The sequence below is a fragment of the Sprattus sprattus genome (genome assembly GCF_963457725.1).
Source record: "Sprattus sprattus genome assembly, chromosome: 4".
NCBI classification, from domain to species: Eukaryota; Metazoa; Chordata; class Actinopteri; order Clupeiformes; family Clupeidae; genus Sprattus; species Sprattus sprattus.
In genome coordinates, this window is record NC_137923.1 from 15149363 (window position 1) to 15169821 (window position 20459).

Consider the following 20459-nt stretch of genomic DNA (forward strand, 5'->3'; position numbering starts at 1 on the left):
TTTTCTATGGAAATAAAGTTTTTCAAATGGAAAGTTGGGTTTACATAGAAGGCTACGTTCATTCCTTTCCCCAATAGTATAGCCTACGTATTGTGTGGTTATGCGAAAGAATGATCTCAACCTTTACTGAAACAGCTTATTAGATTCTTCTCAAGTATTCAACACTAATTAGGTTAGATTGAAATCCTTTACATGGCATTTTTACTTCTTATTGTCTTGGAACAAACTGGACGCTATTTGGTGCAGTCAATGCATCCAGAAACCCTTAAGAATCAAACAGGTGAGTGAAAGCCTTTAAGCTGAGCATTGGATTAACAGGAGAGTAGATAGAGGCTATAAAGGCATTAATTTGCGTAACACCAGACCACTGGTTAATGTACACTACCGTTCAAAAGTTTGGGGTCACCTAGACAATTTCATGTTTTCCATGAAAACTCACACTTGTAAATGAATAGATAATATAGTGAAGACATTGACAAGGTTGGAAATAATGTTTTTTATTTTAAATATTGATTTTGTTCTTTAAACTTTGTTTTTGTCTAAAAAAGTCTCCATTTGCAGCAATTACAGCATTGGAGTTGTCTGGGAATTCCCTGCCCCTTCACTGCATTGCATTTGCTCAGTTAGTCTGGCCAACTACTCATCAGCGATCCACTTCACTCACGTAATTGGACACGCCTTTAACCAATCAGACCAACGATACTATACAACGATACAACGATCGGTAATAAAGCAAACACATATTTTTTCTGTATGAATTGTTCCAGGGCAAGTTTCTGTTCTGTTTTCAAAGAAAACTTGCCTTATCGAAGTTTTGCGGTGCTTCGGCGGCCACCATGTCCAATGTTTAAAAACTCTCCGTGCAGTAGATTTTGTAAAGTAGCCGTGGTAAGTTTAAATCCGCCAATGGCGCGCCAGGTAGCCAAAAGCCAGTTTGTGATTGGCTCCAAGGATTCTGGAAATCTTGAAATGAACGGGTATCCAAAGTTGGCCAGACCCACTGCAGAGGCAAAATCAATTTGGCCGAAAGAAGTGGGGCGGGACTTCCCAGACTAGCATTGGAGACCTTTGGCATTCTAGCTGTTAATTTGTTGAGGTAATCTGTAGAAATTTCACCCTACGCTTCCTGAAGCACCTCCCACAAGTTGGATTGGCTTGATGGGGTTGAGATCCGGTGTCTGCACTGGCCACTCCATAACAGACAGCATACAAGCTGCCTTCTTCTTCCCTATATAGTTCTTGCATAATTTGGAGGTGCGCTTTGGGTCATATATTGTCCTGTTGTAGGAGGAAATTGGCTCCAATCAAGCGCTCTACACAGGGTATGGCATGGCGTTGCAAAATGGAGTGATAGCCTTCCCTATTTAAAATCCCTTTTACCTTGTACAAATCTCCCACTTTAACACCACCAAAGCAGCCCCAGACCATCATATTACCTCCACCATGCTTGACAGATGGCGTCCGGCACTCTTCCAGCATCTTTTTCCCATTCTGCGTCTCACAAATGTTCTTCTGTATGATCCAAAAACCTCAAACTTTAAATTCGTCCAGAACACTTTTTTCCAATCTTCGTCTATCCAATGTCTGTGTTTTTTGCCCATATCAATCTTTTTATTGGGCAGTCTCAGATATAGCTTTTTCATCCCAGTCGCCTCTCCACTGTAGAAGGTGACACTGGCGTTTTGCGGGTACCATTTAAAAAGCTGCCAGTTGAGGACCTGTGAGGCGTCTATTTCTTAAACTAGACACTCTAATATACTTGTCTTCTTGCTGAGTTATGCACCGGGGCCTCCCACTTCTCTTTCTACTCTGGTTAGAGCCCGTTTCTGCTGTTCTCTGAAGAGAGTAGTACACACCGTTGTAGGAAAAGTTCAGTTTCTTCGCATGGAATAGACTTAATTTCTAAGAACAAGAATAGACTGGCGAGTTTCACATGAAAGTTATCTTTTTCAAGCCATTTTGAGAGTATAACCAAACCCACAAATGTGATGCTCCAAATACTCAACTAGCTGAAATCAAGGCCAGTTTTATAGCTTCCCTCACCATCAAAACAGTTTTCAGCTTTGCTTACATAAATGCACAAGGGTTTTCAAGGGTTTTCCAGTCATCCATGAGTCTTCTAAGGCGATTAGAAAACACAATGTACAATTAGAACACCGGAGTGATAGTTGCTGGAAATGGGCCTCTATACACCTATGTAAATATTTAATTAAAAACCAGATATTTCCACCTAGAATAGTCATTTACCACATTAACAATGTATAGAGTGTATTTCTGACTACTTTAATGTCATCTTCTTTGAAAAAAGACAGTGCTTTTCTTTAAAAAATAAGGACATTTCTAAGTGACCCTAAACTTTTGAACGGTAGTGTATGTGTACATAAACAGAGACAGGGAAAGAAACGGATGTGTAAAACGCAACAGCAGCAGTGACCCGTTGCATGAATGGGAAAAAGCTAAACACATTGGAGGATGTTTATGTTGATGGATGTAAATATTTCTCTGTATTCCGTTGTGGCCGTTCATGTGTGAAGGTGTGACTTTGATTAACTGGCGCCACTTATTGTTTTCTCGACCCTGAGAAAATACAAGAAGCTCGGTCGAGAACCTTGTTTTGACTATGATTTTTAACACTTACGGCGTCAGCATTAGGTAAATCTAAGTATATAAACCTTTTGGTTTGTGATTGAAATTGCTTTACTTTCAGCCTGGTGCTGAGCCCGATTGCAATTGTTGTTTGTAATAAATAAATATACTTATATGCAGCTCGGGAGTCCTGAGGTCACTAGGGTGAATTTTCACCTAATAGCTACAAGCCAGTGTCTCGCACCTACTGTGAAATTTGGTGGAGGATTGGTGATGATCTGGGGGTTCTTCAGCAAGGCATTGTGAATGACCCTTTGAATCAAGCCTAGTACAAAGTTGTCCTGGAAGAAATCTTGCCTCCTTCTGCTTTGACAATGTTCCCCAACTCTGAGGAGTGGTGTTTCCAGCAGGAAAAAGCTCCATGCCACACATCCAGGTCAGTGAAGGTGTGGATGAAAGACCACCAGATGGATGGTCACAAGCCATCAAACAAAGCCTAGCTGCTTTAATTTTTGCGCCAGGAGCGGCATAAAGTCACACAGCAGCAATGTAAAAGACTGCTGGAGAGCATGCCAAGACACACGAAGGTTGTGATTGACAATCAAGGTAAATAGATTCTGAGAACATCTTTTTGGTTATTTTGACCAGTTGTCATTTTCTGCCAATAATGGCTCTAAATGACTCAAATGGCTCAATTTGTATGTGAAATTTGGGAGAAATGTTGTCAGTAGTTTATAAAATGAAACAACATGATTTAATTTTACTCAAACACATACCAATAAAAAGCCAAACCAGAGAAACTGTTATTTTTGAAGTGGTCTCTTAATTTTTTCCTGAGCTGTATGTGAATATTTCATTACTGATAAATGCCCTTTTTAGTACATGACTAACTTAAAACTTGAATAGAAATAACATGTAATGTCATTATTTACAACATGTATGACATTCACTTATGACTTACCAGACTTTTTTTCAAGGTGTTTGAACAAACAAACACTTAATTATTTTTGAAAAGCCTGCCAGGATATGTGTACGAGGACATTCAAGATAGAGTAAGTACATTTACTGAAGCCCGCTTCCTTGCCAATACAAAAATATGTAGGCATAATGCCCCACTATTCCAATAAAGGGAACATAGTATTTGCCGGATAGATAAATAAGGCTTGGGTAGTGATGGTTTGTGACTGGCGCGTTCAAATGTTACCTATTGTTTAGAGTAGATGTGTTCAAAGCGGTTGAGCAAGATGGAGAAACTCTCAGGAGTACTTAGGAGGTTAGATGATGGGAATCTTTATTTTGATCTTTATTATGATGGCCAATAAGGCAGTAAAAACAAGAACAAGAAAATAACAACAAAAAAATACTTTGCAATACAGAAAATAAAGTTGACATGTCAAAGTAGTCAAAACAATGAATCAAATAAACAATCGACTAGAGTAACCATATTCAGGTCAAAGGCAAATTCACAGAGCTCTAGGAATTACGTCCACCCATCAGCAGCCCTCTGGAAAAACTAAAGAGCCAAGCCTAAATATGCACAAGCCCCTATAATTGGTGCACGCCAATATACAGCAATATACAGGGGTGTTTCCGGCAGGCAAAACTATCAGGTTTAAACAGCTACCAAACTTAATTCCAAATAGAAGTTAGTGTTTTTTAAATCTGTGTAAGGGCACAGACATTCTTTACCCGAACAAACAAAACAAACTGACCGTAAGACAAATGCTATGAAATATGACATTGTGATAAATACATCCCTACTATCAGGTTTAAACAGCTACCAAACTTAATTCCAAATAGAAGTTAGTGTTTTTTAAATCTGTGTAAGGGCACAGACATTCTTTACCCGAACAAACAAAACAAACTGACCGTAAGACAAATGCTATGAAATATGACATTGTGATATATGATTTAAAACTTAATAATCTGAACATTTAGTCAAGACATCGTATGGTGTGGTTATTTTAACAGAAAAAACGTTGGGTAGGGATGTATTTAAACTGTAGAAGTGTAATGGTTGACAAAAGCGGTAATATAATTCACGGTGTGTAAGATTAATGACATGGTTACCGAACATATAAAACCTGCATACGGACAAGGAAAACACACATAAAACACACAGAGGCAAACATTTGTACATTGTCCGTAAATGGAGGCAGCGCAAAGAACGTGTCACCTATATCCAAAATCCATGCCTCGGGAGGAGAGTTTCTTTTATCGCTGGAGTTTAGACAACTTGACCAGGCAGAATAGGCCGTTTTCACCTTTAAAATAGGCCCATTAACATTTCACAGCTTCGGCTTCAGTGTTTTACAGTGGAGTTTTAACTTCATACACATATATATGTCTACAACCAAACTAGTCTTCTTTATAAGGTCCCAACGCTTCAAAGTTGGTGTGCGCTTGTTTTGACTGATGCAGTGGCTTCACCATAATTGCTCTTTTTCACATTGCTTTTCTTTTTACCAGAAAAGCTGCTGAAACATCTCTTATTCAGGCATCAAGTATTCAAACTCATACTTGTTTGGTAAATAGTTTTGTGTACTTTACTGTTGGCTTCAGTGGTCTGACAGGTCGCAAGAGTGCATTCATACTGTGACACAAGCAAGTGAATGGATGACTGACTGCATGAATGAACTACAAAGACAGGTGGCTGTTTTGAAAAAGAAAGGAATATCATTATTGAAGAAAAGAATAAAATACATTTGGCTCTGACACAGAGATATAAAAGCGGTAGCATTTGAGGGGCCCTAAAAGGAGGAGAGAACTGACCAACCAAACTGTTCCATGATCCATCAAAACAGGACCAAAAAAAAGTGACAGTTGTGGACCCCTTGGAGTTGTGGGGTGCAGAGGAACAGCTGGAGGTCCATGGAGAGGTTGTGGAACGCCTCAGATTCTTTTTCTAGCCGAGCGCCACTTGGACTTCCTGCTCTCATGCCATGTTATGAGACTTAATGACAGTGAGGACATCTGCAGTCGTGCCAGCAGTGCCAGGAGGGCGGGCCGAATGTTGGAGTCCAGGGTCTAGACGCCTCCGCTTTGAGTCCCGGGTCTAGACGCCTCCGCTTTGAGTCCCGGGTCTAGACGCCTCCGCTTTGAGTCCCGGTTCTAGACGCCTCCGCTTTGAGTCCCGGGTCTAGACGCCTCCACTTTGAGTTCCGGGTCTAGACGCCTCCGCTTTGCCAGTCTCTCATAACTCAGATTGCAGCTCCACAGCGGAGATGTTTCTTCAGGGAGTGGTGAGGGCACCTGTAGGGTAGGGTTGTGAACTGGCCGGCTCCCCATTAAGCAAGCTCAGTAGTGTTGGCTCCCTGAGATAAATGGGTTCCCTTTAAGCCTCCACACATGATCAAAACAAACTTATGGTTTAGACTTTTGGCTGCAACTGCTGTTACAGACTGAGATTCTTCATACTGTATACCGAAGCCATTGTCATTGCTACATTTTAATATAGAAAGTGCAAGTATTGTAGCAGGTCAGTACACTGAAAGTGGAAGCAGTGCTTACTCAACAGTACCTCTCCTTGTGAACTATGGCTTCCTTCCTGTATCTGTCTGACACTGACACTTTAATCATGCAGCACACACATATGCGTAAATAATCACATAGACATACATACATGTACTGCATAGTGCAGCCTAGTTTCCCAGACAGCATTTTACTCTAATAGATCTGAATACAGTGCATCCCCGCCAGTGCTATCTCAGTTTCATGACAGAAACAGAAAGCAAACACACCCATGTCTGAGGCCCTTCAGAGGCAGGCAGCCTTAATAAGTGAGTAAGGCGACTTTCCATGCCTTGTAACATAGTTGTCTTTACATTCAAAGTATCATTACAAATACACATATACATATTTAATTGCCAATAAACAACTTGTATCACAATATAGCTTATTTTAACCACAGAAGATACTCAGCAAGAACCCCTTTGGTTACTAAAGCGCAGTCTTTGAGTCAGTCAATCGAATTTGAAGCACGTAGTGTTCTCCGAAGTATAGCGATCCAAGGTCTGATTCAGTTCTGTAAAGAAGGTGGAAATATTGACAGAAGGTTGAGCCTCACATGGTGAACAGGTGCTGATCTGGGAAAACAAACAAAAATGTTAAGGGTACGATCATGATTGTTTCAAACATACTAACACATACTGTGTTTTGTCAAAACACTGTTACATTTTGCAGCAAAAAAGTTCAGAAGTGTTTTCTAAAAAAAAGAAGAAATTTGCATAAGGAGCCATTTTTATTTCATTGTATTGACTTACATCCTGTTGTATGTGTGGAAGGTAGTCTTTTATTGTATTGAAGCCATCCAGCTCATTTTGTTCTGCCTGGTAGACCTGTAGCTCTATGAGGAAGCACTTCATGAAGAAGCACTCGCAGCCTTTCTAAGGAGCACAGCAATTCAAGTGTCTTTCACAATCAAGTGTAAACATGCTGACAGTACTAACAAATCAACCAAAGCCAAATAGAAGCTACATTCAAAGAGGTATATGACTTCCTTGACTTAATCCAAGATTGTGTCTCTGCTGGGCCTAAAATAAAATAAAAATTTTCTATACATCGTTGAGAAGCAGCATTTCTTGTCTACAGAGAGACCATCTATTGTGGGTTTGAAGTCTGAAAATATTATGCTGATTGTGAAATGGTTCACAATGAATTATTAATTCAAACAGATTCCTTATTTTTGATGTTCCTTTTTCCTTCGTTATTCTTTATCTGAATTATGCAAGAACTACTTAGCCATGAAACTTGGTGGAAGGCTGTAGCATGGGCCAAGGAAGACCCTGTTACATTTTGGAGAAGATCCAAATAACAGGACGGATCCACAAAATATTCCCCAAAGAGGATAACTTATAAGCAACTTTTGACTATGGAGAAGCTGTGCATGTAAAAAAAAAACTGTATATGAAAAACAGGAAATGTAACATGACCATGAAACAAAATAGTACAATATGGCTTTTCATCATGTATTTCTACTGAAGAAATCAATGCTCAGATAAAACTTAAAAAAATCATATATTTCAAACTACATGGTCAATTCCCAGAAATGGATTAGTATGTTTGTATAACAGCATAGTAATTGACAAACACACTACTTACTTCTTTTGCAATAATTTCTGAACTTGGAGTGTACAACATGACATCTGAGTCCTGTGAAAAAGACATGACATGTTAATAGCACACATACATGGACTGGATATAATATGTGCTCTATCTTTAACAGTACATTTAAATTACATTTGTCAGAATTAGGGGTCGACCGATTATCGAATTGATGCAATCAACATTTATGCATTGATGCATTGATTCCATTCGTTGCATTTAGAGGCCCCTGTCCATCTAAACTTCTTAGTCTACTTGGTCGTCCTCGCTGTTTGCCAGCTGCATGATGCCTACCATTATGTGCAATTGTGCTGGGTCCTTCTTCCGCTGTAGCATGGATACTGATATCCTGTGGTCTTTGGTCTTTGGTAAATGGACTTGCACTTACACAGCGCTTTTCTACTCATAGAGCACTCAAAGCGCTTTACAGATTAATGCTGCAGACATTTATCTACTTATTCACACACCGATGGCGGAGGCTACTATCTAAGGTGCCAAACTACACATCGGGAGCGGTTCAGTGTCTTGACACTTGATGAGGAGGAGTCAGGATCAACTCCTCTGCCTCCTGAATCACTATCGTCTCTGAACCACTATTGTCCCTGACAGGAAATGATGTAAAATTCTCTTTTGGTAGGGCTAGTTGGGGCACAGACGTGCTCAATGCAGGGCCCCTGTATTCCTTCATCCAAGCATTTCTTCCTTCCCTGGTGGATCATCAAGCCTTGCAGGGAAGTGTTCTTCCTCCATCCACATATACAAACCTGAAGAGCTTTTCCCTTATACCATGAACTAGCCGTATTTGTGTTCATCCCTTTCTCGTAGTCGAAGTTATGCCAAAGTCCAAAGCCATGTGGTCTGCCTGTGATTCATCTTCCACCCCAGCTCTCGCTGAGTCTAGGGGTATTCTTTTGGTTTGATCTTCTGTAGCTTACTGAGGTGCATCTACTTTGCCACAGATGCTGCTGCTGCAGGTTGCTAGCCCAAAGCAGCGCCAGCAGGGTCTTTTACCTCCTGCCAGCTGTTTTTCTAAGCCGTCACATGGTCTTTTCTTTGTTGTCAACTGTCCTATTCACAACAGTCACTAGGAACTATAGATCATTTTAGTTATACTACAGCAGTTCATCCTTTCACTCACGGGTAAGTACTCATACCCAACAACCTAACCTAACCTAACCTAACCAAGTTAACAACTGCCCAACCATACAGTCATAGCTCATAATGGTGGCGATTCACATTGGTTCTAGATGCATCAGATGTATTTCTTTTAAATGCAAAGATGCATTGGCATAAAAAAAAACACACAAAATCACAAAATCACAATTTTCACTGTATTTTAGCCCTGGCACAAAATGACCAGCTTACATAATTTCCGTAATCATATCATCAGAACAGGGTAAAGTGTGAACAAGTAAAAGTCAGGTGAAATCACTCTATCATTCTGATTGGTTTATAAGAGCAGATTGATTGCTTTAAAAGGATGGAAGAGTGCTTGAAATCATTATCTTCTTGTGTAAGTAATGGTTGCCTCCAAAGAAACACATGCACATGCATGACAATTGCTGCTAAGAATATTGCACCTGGAGGAACTATTTACCAGATCATCATGACAAGATCAAGAAAACTGCAGAACTTGCCCAATATTGGCAGCAGGTGGGTGTGAGAGCATCTGCACAAACAGTGAGGCGAAGACTTTAGGACAATGGCCTGAAGTCAAGTTGGGCAGCAGTAAAGCCACTTCTCTCCAAGAACAAACATCAAGGACCTGAGAGTCCTGTGCTGTGCCAACAGTGAAGCATCCTAAACCATCCATGTGTGGGGTTGCTTCTCACTCACAAGTCTGTCCAAAAACACTGCTGTGAATAAAGAAAGGTATGAAAACTGCCATAGGAGCAACTTCTTCTAAGGAACCAGGAGCAATTTAAACTTTATATCTATCTCCACTGGCCTTGTGTGTGCTTGCCAACCTCCTCCCTCGCTTCAGCTACCAGTTTTGCATACTTTTGCTCCTTCCTTTTAAATGCATCCTCAATCGCATGTTCAAAGGGAATCGTTGACTAAAGTTGAATAAAGTAAACAATGCACTCACACTCAGAATACACCACGTCTAGTCTCTGGCCACAACAATACACTTTTTTTTTTAATCACTTTTTTGGTCGACCCCTAGATAGAATAATCACAGTAAGAGATAAAAGTGATGGCTTACGCCAATGTCATTCTTCTTAGGGACCATTGAACGAATTTCCTCAATTTCCAGAGCATCAACGCTTGGCAGCAAGGCACTCAGATAGCTGCAAAGACCAACATATTATCTTGCTTTACATGTCACATATCAACGAGGTTTTTCACAAAATCAATATGTCATAATTTATTTATGCTGCTAGTGCAACATACAACATATTCTGTATTTCTGGACTATGGCAACGGAATGCGCCAAAGTGGGAGTTCCAAATAGAGCAAAAATACATAGTGACCAAAAATATAAATGCAACACTTCATGTTTGTATAAATTTGATTCTGTGGGCAAAACGCCTAAAACCTTTTTTCATTGCACTTTCTTCAGGTAATTCCACATTAAATCACTGTTATTTTTCTTTACAAAGAGCTGTCCACTGTCCACTGCTCATGTCCTGAACTAACCTAAGGCGTTACAAGATTTGACTAATGTACAGTAAACTGCCACAGTCCATAAAGTGACTCTGCCTGAAATTGTGGGTGAGAGGTCAGAGATAAGCCAAAACCTGCAGGAGAGTGCATCTGATTTGAGCTGTTGCTACACTGCCAAATGTACAGTATCAGGTAAGGCCTGCCCTACAGGCAGGAAGTCTGGCACTACAGGCATGCAAACACACACACATACATACACTGCTAGCTATCCACAACACCATGTCAGATTGTAGCCTCCTTGGAGTTGAGGTGAGTAACCTTATCTATGTGGTGGCTATGCAGACCGGAATGATATCCATGCGGTGGAATACACCAACTACAGAAGTGTCAGGTTAATTCTGTCCTGTCATTTCTTATTTGCCTATTCACTGTTTTCTTTTGTTTAAAATCCATATCCGTAAATGTATCAAACTTTGCAATATTGTGAATGAGCTAAACACATTGTTGTCTTCCATTGCTGAACATGGCTGTCCACTATTCATCCTGGGTGATATGAACGTCCACTTGGACAATCTGAGCTCAGGGGACTTCTCGTCCCTCTAATACTCATCTGACTTAAAATGGGTTTGCAGTCCTCAGCTCACAAAGCAGGCAAAGAACTGGAAAAAATTCTCACACAAAACGGTGACCGTCAACCTAACAGGTCTCACACGATACCTCTGCCTCTTTCTTTACTGTAAAGGTGGCAGTCATCGGTAGCCAATTCTTTGAACCACTCAGAGACAACCAGTCTCCCCCGGTAAACGGCACATCACTCACCCTGCTCAGCCTTCTAGCTGAGGGCAAGGCACCAAAAGGCATAACATGTAGCAGTCCTACTTCGTCTGTCTTCCTCAGGCACTGACCTTCTTGCAGGCCGCCCCGCATGCAAAGTGATAACTTTACAGGGGGTCCAGTACCATCTGGAGCACCTTCATTATTAACACCCCTAATAACCTAACATGTGTAAGCCATGGGCACTTCTTTATCTTTGCACTTTGTCAGATTGAGCAGAGTTAGTATTTAGCGCTTTCTCTAAGGTCTCCTAATTTACTGAAACCTGATTCACTTTGGATAAAAGCATCTGCCAAATGGATGTAAAATGAAGTTGTCTCAAAGATTTTAAATGGCTGCTTTTGCATTTATATTTTTGTTTGATTATTAATACAGCCCTCAAAACCTTCAGAATGTGATGGTACACAGCTAACACTGTGTTCAAAAATGCACCTAGTATTTTAAGTAACACTTGAACCCCTCCTCATAAGACTGTCATTATTATGACATAAACATGTAATGGTGCATGCCATAAATGTAATGTTCATGACAGATTATCCTACTTCTTATGATGTAATGCTTTACATTTATTATTAACAGTAATTGTCATGTTGACTCCAATACTGTTTGATGCAATGACAACTTAATTGACCCTCTATTCTAAAATGAAAGCTCATTGCTGATTTGAATATTCATGATGATTTTTACAGGATATAGAACACTAACAAACTCATGATGAAGAGTTCACGTTGTTACAGTATTATTCTTAAAATAATTAAATGTTATGAAGGCAGTCTTACTGTGGGTTCTATACCTCAAAATTAAGAAAGAATTCCAAACCTCGCTGCTCAAAAGCTGGGCCAGACACACAGCGCTCCTGGGGCACAAGTAGCTCAAGCCTGTCTGTAAAACATTAACCAAAATCATGTCCTGTAAATTCTGTCACGTTAGTATCAATTCTTTACTTGACTTTTGCAGCAGTGATTTTTCCTTTTAATACCTACATATAGTTTGAGATGCGACTATGCATGGCACATGCCCTGGGAGTGTGCGTGTCTGAAAAGTGGCTGCGTTGCGTTGCGCCCGAAGGTGAGAAAAGTTGAAAGGCAACGCGTGTCAGCCAATTAAATCGCATTGGTCATTCAGTACTTTCGTATGCCGACTATTTCATTATATATTTACAAAAAACTTGAGCCACTCATCATGTAAGTCATTATTTTTTAATACACCATGTCTTCACTTCAATAGATAGGCCTACTTTAAATAGACTACACATTTCACACTTGATTACAAAGCAGACAGTGCAGAAAACAGTGGACAGCAGACAGCTCGCTGCTAAGCAAAAAAAAAGTCAAACAAACTACTTTTATGTACAACTATGACCATCTACGGAGTTTGGTCCACCGTCTTTCTTTTTCCAGCATTGTGCTCTTTAGTAGATAGATAGATAGATAGATAGATGGATACTTTATTTATCCCGAGGGAAATTTAGGATATCCAATAGCTTATACAACTCGCAAACACAAATACACATAGGGAGAACATGTTCAAACGTAGTGGGGTGGTAACAGATACAAGAATGGGTCTGACCCTATGGTACAATATGCATGATTGTGGGTGTAGATGCCAAGGTGGAAAGTGTTCTTGTGCTTGTGTGGATAGTGCAAAAAGATGCAGAATATAAGATATTAAGTTTGAGCCAAGGGCTAATATAGCCAGTAAAAGGATGGACAGTGGGTTGTTATAATAAGATGGGATGAATGAAAGGGCAGACTGAGGTAGACTCATGCAGTGAAGTCCATCTCCCCTCTCCCCTTCTGTGTGGAGTTGTAAAGCTGAATGGCCCTGGGGACCTCCTCAGCCTGCCATTGAGTCTGCAACTGAATATGCTCCACTGTCTATTGAAAGTTGTGGTGGTCATTGTCCAAAATAGCCAACAACCTGCTCAGGGTCCTTCTCTCCACCACTGCTGTGCGCCTTCCTCACCAACCTGGCCAGGTGCCCAGCATCCCTCTTCTTTATGTTGCCACCCCAGCACACCACAGCATAAAAGGGGACACTGGCAACAACAGACTGGTAAAAAAAATGCAAAGAAATTTGTTGGAAAAAAAACTGAACAGGACTGGTGAGAGCACAGTCCCCTGTGGAGTGCCGGTGCTGCAGTCTCGGAGAGGCAGTCTTTCAGCCTGACAAACTGTGGTCTCTCGGTCAGGTAGTCAGTTATCGGTGTGATTGGTCCAACCCATCACGGTTTACCTTGTGGGTAGTACCATGTTCACATTAGATAGCTGGCTCAGACACCTCGCAAATCCCCTCAGACTTATGACTGACTTATTTTTAAGTTACAATAATGTAAAACAAACAACTTTTATGTACAAATACGATCATCTACAGAGTTTGGTCCGCCATGTTTTTTTTGTTTTTTTAATTGCTTTGTGACACCCACCAACCCACCAAACCACACACCAACCCACCAACACAGAGTCAAAGCAACTGTGTGGCCACACAGTAACACAGTCGTAGAAGCATATTTCGGCCTTAACTCCTTTGCCTCTTCCAGCATGATCTCCAGTTCTCCCTGCACAGGCTTCAGCTCTGTCTGGTCCCCATCTTTAAATGCCCTCCTTTTCTTATTGAGGAGATCTTTGAACCTCCCCTTTGGACTGTTTTCTCAGTTACTTTGCACTGCTCCACCCTAAGCCTGCTCTGGTAACATATCATGGAAGTGGTTTGGTTTTGTATGCGTCCCTCATGTTTGCATACATTAGATCAATTGTCCTGTTCTTTCTTTTTGGGCAAGACACAAACTGATGAAAAGCAGGCAGACTTAAATCCAGTGTGACATGATTAAAGTCTTCCAAAATTGCAATGAAGGCCTCAGGATGTTGAGTTTGGAGCCCAGCGATAACGGAGTGGATGGTGTCAAGCGCGATTTCGGCCTTAGCTCATGGAGGGATGTAAACGTAAACAACAGGCCCTGGAGAGTTGCTCGGAGAGGGTTTGCCACGACGGAGAGGTCTCTCCAGTCTCCGTAAACGGACGACCATAAATTGTGCTTAACAGATAAATGTTTGAGCAACAAATAAATATTGCCATAAACGCGATTTGATTGGCTAGCACCTGCAGTGCCGTATTTATATAAATGCGATTTGATTGGCTGACGCATTCGTTGCCTCTCGAAAATTTGAAAATATTTTAACTTTTGGCGCAAGCAACACAACGCAACATAATGCAACAGAACCATAAATGAAAACAAGTCCGTCGAGCCAACTGCGTGACCACGGAGTAACAGAGTCGTAGAAGTATATTTAGGCCTTCAGTTCGGCAACGGAGGACGTCGCCCCATTCAAAGTGAGCTGCGTTGCGTTGACGGATGACAGTGTCTCGTGCATGGGGTTGTCTTGATAACAGAGACATTTATAGTGAGGTTGACTGGTCAACGCAACACTTATGTCTCAAATATCATGAACACTTTTTCAAAATACTTAGCACATTCACCATATCTGTAGACTATGTGAACCAATCATTTAGCACATTCACCATATCTGTAGATTATTCAAACTAAACACTTAGCACATTTACCATATTTGTACACTATGTGAACTAAACGCTAAGCACATTCATCGTATCTGTAGGCTTTGTAAACTTAACTGTGTAAAACTCTAGGAAACTACAACAATTTTTGTTGACATTTAGATTTAACTTTCAGATTGTCAAAACCGACACAATTGAAATCGCTGCAGATGGAAAGATGCTGTAGACCAGTGGTCCCCAACCACAGGGCCGCGGCCCGGTACCGGTCCGTGGGCCATTTGTTACCGGGCCGCACAGAAAGAATAAATCATTTATATCAATTCCGCTGTATTAATTATAAGCGTCTAAAAGGTGTTTTATTTTGAAAAACGACCGGATTTTCCCGGACGTCACATTCGCCTGTGCCTCTTGTCACGTCAGGACGCTTGTCTCGTTCAAGTGATACGTCACTCAAAAAAGAAGCCCTCAAACTAGCGAAAATGAGTAATAAAACAAACATCTTTGGAGAGCTTCTTTGCCAAGGTGAAAAGGCCAACTAAGGAGCCAGAAGAGGAGCCTACGACCTCAAAAAAAGAAAGCTTTTTTTAACAGACAATACCAGGAGTCATACTTAAAATACGGGTTTATCGCAACAGGTGATTCTCACGCACCAAGTCCACTCTGTTTAATATGTGGCGACAAGCTAGCAAACGAGCCAATGAAGCCTTCAAAACTGCTTCGGCACATGGAGACCAAGCGTTGATTCAGAGTTATGGTGAGTTGTATTTTTCATGCACTTAACGTTCCTAATACAATGGTGTTGGCCGCAAGTTAACTTCATAACGTTAATGTTAGCTTTTGTGTATGAGCAGACCGGGCTTCATTTTATCCAACTCGTGCTTGCCTCACGGGTGCAATTGATTGATTCACATCAATATGAATGGATGACGTGACTAATAAGAGGTGTAAAATGACACCTTGAAGCCGGTCCGTGAAAAAAAATGCCTATTAAACCGGTCCGTGGTGCAAAAAAGGTTGGGGACCCCTGCTGTAGACGAATTAAACTATACACTCTATTATTCAGATTTTTGCCAAATGTATTAGTTTCTGCTTTGTTATTTTTTTGCAGTCTTGTTACCATCTATACAAAAGTTTCAATACAGCATTGAAATGTGCATGTATGAAGGGAAAATATAGATTAAGTTGTTGCTGAAGAGATTTTCCCTCTATAACAGCTGTTTGTGTGGCTGCCAATGAGACAAAGTGACCAAATAAAAAATGCCAACAAAGGTCTGACATATCCAAAGTGACTTACAATAGCATATTTCATTGCCCAGGAATTGAACTATAAAATTTTTGTACTATAATATACAACAGAAAATTAAGTATAGAGCTGTTTTGAGGCATATACAGTCATGGACGAAAATGTTGGCACCCCTGCACTTCTGTCAGATAATGCACCACTACTCCCAGAAAAGTGTTGCAATTACAAATGTTTTTGTATTCACATGTTTATTTACTTAGTTTGCATTGGAAAAACACAAAAAATCGGAGAAATAATGCCAAATCTGACTTTATTCCACCTAAAACTCAAAAAAGGGCCGGACAAAATGATTGGCACCCTCAACTTTATAATAAGTAGAACACCCTTAAAAATAAAGAAATACAAATATCTGAAATCAATTGCTTCTTGTAACCATTAATGAGGTGTCTTACACCTCTCTACTGGAATTTCGGACCACTCTTCTTTTGCCAACTGCTCCAGGTCTCTCACATTTGAAGGGTGCCCTCTCCCAACTACTGATTTGAGATCATGCCCCAGTTGTGCTATGGGATTAAGATCTGGACTCATCTCGGACACTTCAGAACTCTCCAGTGCTTTTTCTTAACCATTTCTGGGTACTTTTTGAAGTGTGCTATGGGTCATTGTCCTGCTGGAAGACCCATGTCCTCTGACGGAGACCCAGCTTTCTGACACTGGGCCCTACATTGCGCCCAAAAATGATTTGGTAGTCCTCAGATTTCCTGATGCTATGCACACAGTCAAGGCATCAGGTTCCAGAAGCAGCAAAGCAACCCCAAAATATCGGTCCAGCTCCACCATATTAGCCTGTAGGGACCGTGTTCTTTTCTTTGAAGGCCTCATCTGTTGTCTGTAAACTGCTTTACCAAAAAGCTCTACTTTGGTCTCATCTATCTACAGGACGTTCTCCCAGAATGATTTTGGCTTCCCCAAGAAAGTTTTGTCAAACTCAAGTCTGGCTTTTTTACGTCTCTGTGTCGGCAGTGGGGACCTCTGGGTCTCCTACCATAGCATCCCATTTCATTCAAATGGCGACGGATAGTGCAAGCTGACACCGTTGTACCCTTTGTCTGCAGGGTAGCTTGAATTTATTTGGAAGTTGTTCTAGGTTATTTATCCACCATTCAAACAATCTTTTGTTGCATTCTGTCATCAATTTTTCTCTTCCTTCCACATCCAGGGAGGTTATCGACAATGCCATGGGCTGTAAACTTGTTGATGACACTGCGCACAGTGGTCACAGGAACATTAAGATCTCTGGAGATGGACTTGTAGCCTTGAGATTGTCCATGCTTTGCTACAATTTTGGTTCTCAAGTCCTCAGACAATTCTTTGCTCTTCTTTCTTTTCCCCATGCTCAGCGCGGTATACACAGACACACAACACAAAGGTTGAGTCAACTTTGCTCCATTTTAACTGGTTGCAAATGTGATTTCTATATTACCAGCATCTTTGGCTTGCCACAGGTGAGTTTAAATAAAGATTAAAGGAGCATTACATGCTTCAAATACAATTATTTCTTAAGGGTGCCAATAATTTTGTCCGGCCCATTTTTGAGTTTTATGTGTAATAAAGTCAGATTTGGCATTATTTGTCAGATTTTTTGTGTTATTCCGATGCAAACTAAGTAAATAAACATGTGAATACAAAAACATTTGTAATTGCAACAATTTTCTGGGAGTAGTGGTGCATTATCTGACAGAAGTGCAGGGGTGCCAACATTTTCGTCCATGACTGTAACTGAATTGTAATATTTACTGTTTTAGTATTTGTATTACAATATGTACAGTTAGAGGGGTGCTGCGGTGTGTGTCTGTAAAGCAGTTTTGAAAAAGTGTACATGGTATTTCGACAAGTGTGAAAATTATTGTAAAACAAAGAATAGTAATACGCAACCCCTTACGGCGTTATAAATGGTTTTACCCCAGTGCTCAGCAGTCAATTGAAACGTATAACACTCACCTGCCAGAGTGTACGGCTGGCCAAATTTAAAGTTATGGCGTCTGACGAAATTGATGTCTAAGATAACACGTTAAGAACAAGTTGCTTGTACACGTGATGAGTGTGTTTTGACATGTAAACAACACGTTTTGGTCACCTTAAGTATACGTCAACATCAGTAACAATGCCACCAAAATTCTGGTCATTCATATTGTTTGTGTCAAATCTAAAAGCCTACAGGACCCCAACACTGTCAGAGCCGCTCTGACAGCTCGTATATAGCCTAAACATGAACAGTTTTCGGAAGACATAAGGCCTTTTAATATAACCGTTGGGGCTTTGGAGCAATGTTGTCATACACTAGCGCATCATAAAGATGTTAAGATGACAATTGCTGTTAATTCTTGTTAATTCACTACTTACCTTTCCTCTCTGTTTTATTGGTAAGAAGCAGGTGACTGAAATGAGAAAAGACGTCGTCAGTGAGATCATCTGTATAATGCTGCAGATTGCGCGCAAGGCAGCAAGATCCAAACGCATGTTTGAATCATATCCGGTGAAGTAATTCCGTGCATCAAGAGTTGTGATATCAAAGTTTTAATTTAAAGAATGCACAGTGTTTTCCATTTCGACTCCTTAAATCCATGAAACATGCGTAGTGGGAAAAAGTTGCGGGCGCGAGCTTTCACTTTCACAAATGCAGCCCTCTAACAATTGGGTGTGGGTTTGAAGGAGGTGGGCCGATCATTTCTAACAGTAGCGTATGACTAATCATGTGGATAATTCAACACAGTTGTGCAAAGGTCGCCTCCTGTATTTAGTTATTATGTGCATTCTGATTGGGCTGGTCTTAAATACATAAATGATAACATTTCACACCGTGCTCTAGGGTGCATCAAATTGCAATGCAAAAAGTAAGTCTCAACATATCAAACCGTCTGGGGTTGCATTTTGTTCGGACACACATAAAAATGACTTTTTTGGGAAAATTCATTGAGATTTAGAGGTGGAACACACATATGAAAATGGGCCTTTTTTTCTTACATTTTGCATTTGGTAAGAAGCAGGTGACTGAAATGAGAAAAGACGTCGTCAGTGAGATCATCTGTATAATGCTGCAGATTGCGCGCAAGGCAGCAAGATCCAAACGCATGTTTGAATCATATCCGGTGAAGTAATTCCGTGCATCAAGAGTTGTGATATCAAAGTTTTAATTTAAAGAATGCACAGTGTTTTCCATTTCGACTCCTTAAATCCATGAAACATGCGTAGTGGGAAAAAGTTGCGGGCGCGAGCTTTCACTTTCACAAATGCAGCCCTCTAACAATTGGGTGTGGGTTTGAAGGAGGTGGGCCGATCATTTCTAACAGTAGCGTATGACTAATCATGTGGATAATTCAACACAGTTGTGCAAAGGTCGCCTACTGTATTTAGTTATTATGTGCATTCTGATTGGGCTGGTCTTACATAAATGATAACATTTCACACCGTGCTCTAGGGTGCATCAAATTGCAATGCAAAAAGTAAATCTCAACATATCAAACCGTCTGGGGTTGCATTTTGTTCGGACACACATAAAAATGACTTTTTTGGGAAAATTCATTGAGATTTAGAGGTGGAACACACATATGAAAATGGGCCTTTTTTTCTTACATTTTGCATTTTTTTGCAGTGGTATTTCCTTCAGGGCATGCATATTGTAGTTCTTCTTGAAACCAAACATTGAAACAAAAGTGGCACCATGATATAACAATTGTCCGCTTTATCATGGCTCCCCAATGGATAAAAGCTAATGTGCCGTTCCACCTCTAAAACACCACGTATCGCAAAAATATTTGGCATTTATTGTTTTTGCATGGATTGTAACACTTTGAGCACCCAGACAGATCAATATGCTGGAATTGAGTATTTTGATGCACCCTAGTGCACACCGCGTGCGTTACCTGAGTGTGGTGGCTGCATGGTGAATTAAAAAAATGTAGAGTAAAGGTTATAGAGCTTGGAAACCGTCATTGAGCATACATTTAAGTGCTGATTCCGGTAATTTTGAGACCAAATCCAAGTGTCTACGGCCTTCAAAAGCTGAGATACATATGCGCTGGAAGGACGCGCAGACGTACTGAAAGGCGTGGCGAACTCTCGACGTTCGCTCGGGTTGAGAGCTGACACCAATCTGACTTGCGGAAGAGAGTCAGATGACATTGTCGCAGCTGCTGTAGTCTGTGCGGCTGTAGTAGTTGTGGTAATAGTTAATGCAGCAACCGTAGTAGCTGTTGTAGAAGCAGCAAGTTTGGGTGAAATGAGGGGGGTTTACAGTTTTGTTGTTTTAGCCTTATAAATAAAACTGAATTGAATGTCGTATTGTAGGCTAGCCAATATTTTATTGATGAGTGCAAGCCACAAATCCAATCACATCTTACCAACGACACAGTGGGATTACTGTAGAAAGGAAGAGAAGGGACATAGGATAAAAATCCCTTTTCTCCTATCGTGTTTCAAATCTGGAGTTGTTGCTTGAAATACTAGAGCTTGTTTATTCAAGTAAGATAATTATTTGTGTATCCGCCCCATGGTTCGGATCTACTTGAAACAT

The 20459-nt window shown here is 40.6% G+C and overlaps 1 long non-coding RNA gene across 2 annotated transcripts; it reads right to left on the reverse strand.

The window, feature by feature from the left end:
- Window positions 1–6854: 6854 nt before the first annotated feature.
- LOC308364070 lies at window positions 6855–18374 on the reverse strand. 2 transcript variants are annotated; one of them, XR_013968619.1, is made up of 3 exons: window positions 18290–18374; window positions 7687–7737; window positions 6855–6971 (listed from the first exon to the last, which is right to left on the reverse strand). It is a non-coding gene; the product is annotated as an uncharacterized lncRNA (long non-coding RNA). The 2 variants fall into 2 exon arrangements; XR_013968620.1 differs by lacking the exon at window positions 18290–18374 and adding an exon at window positions 9896–9943.
- Window positions 18375–20459: the final 2085 nt, after the last annotated feature.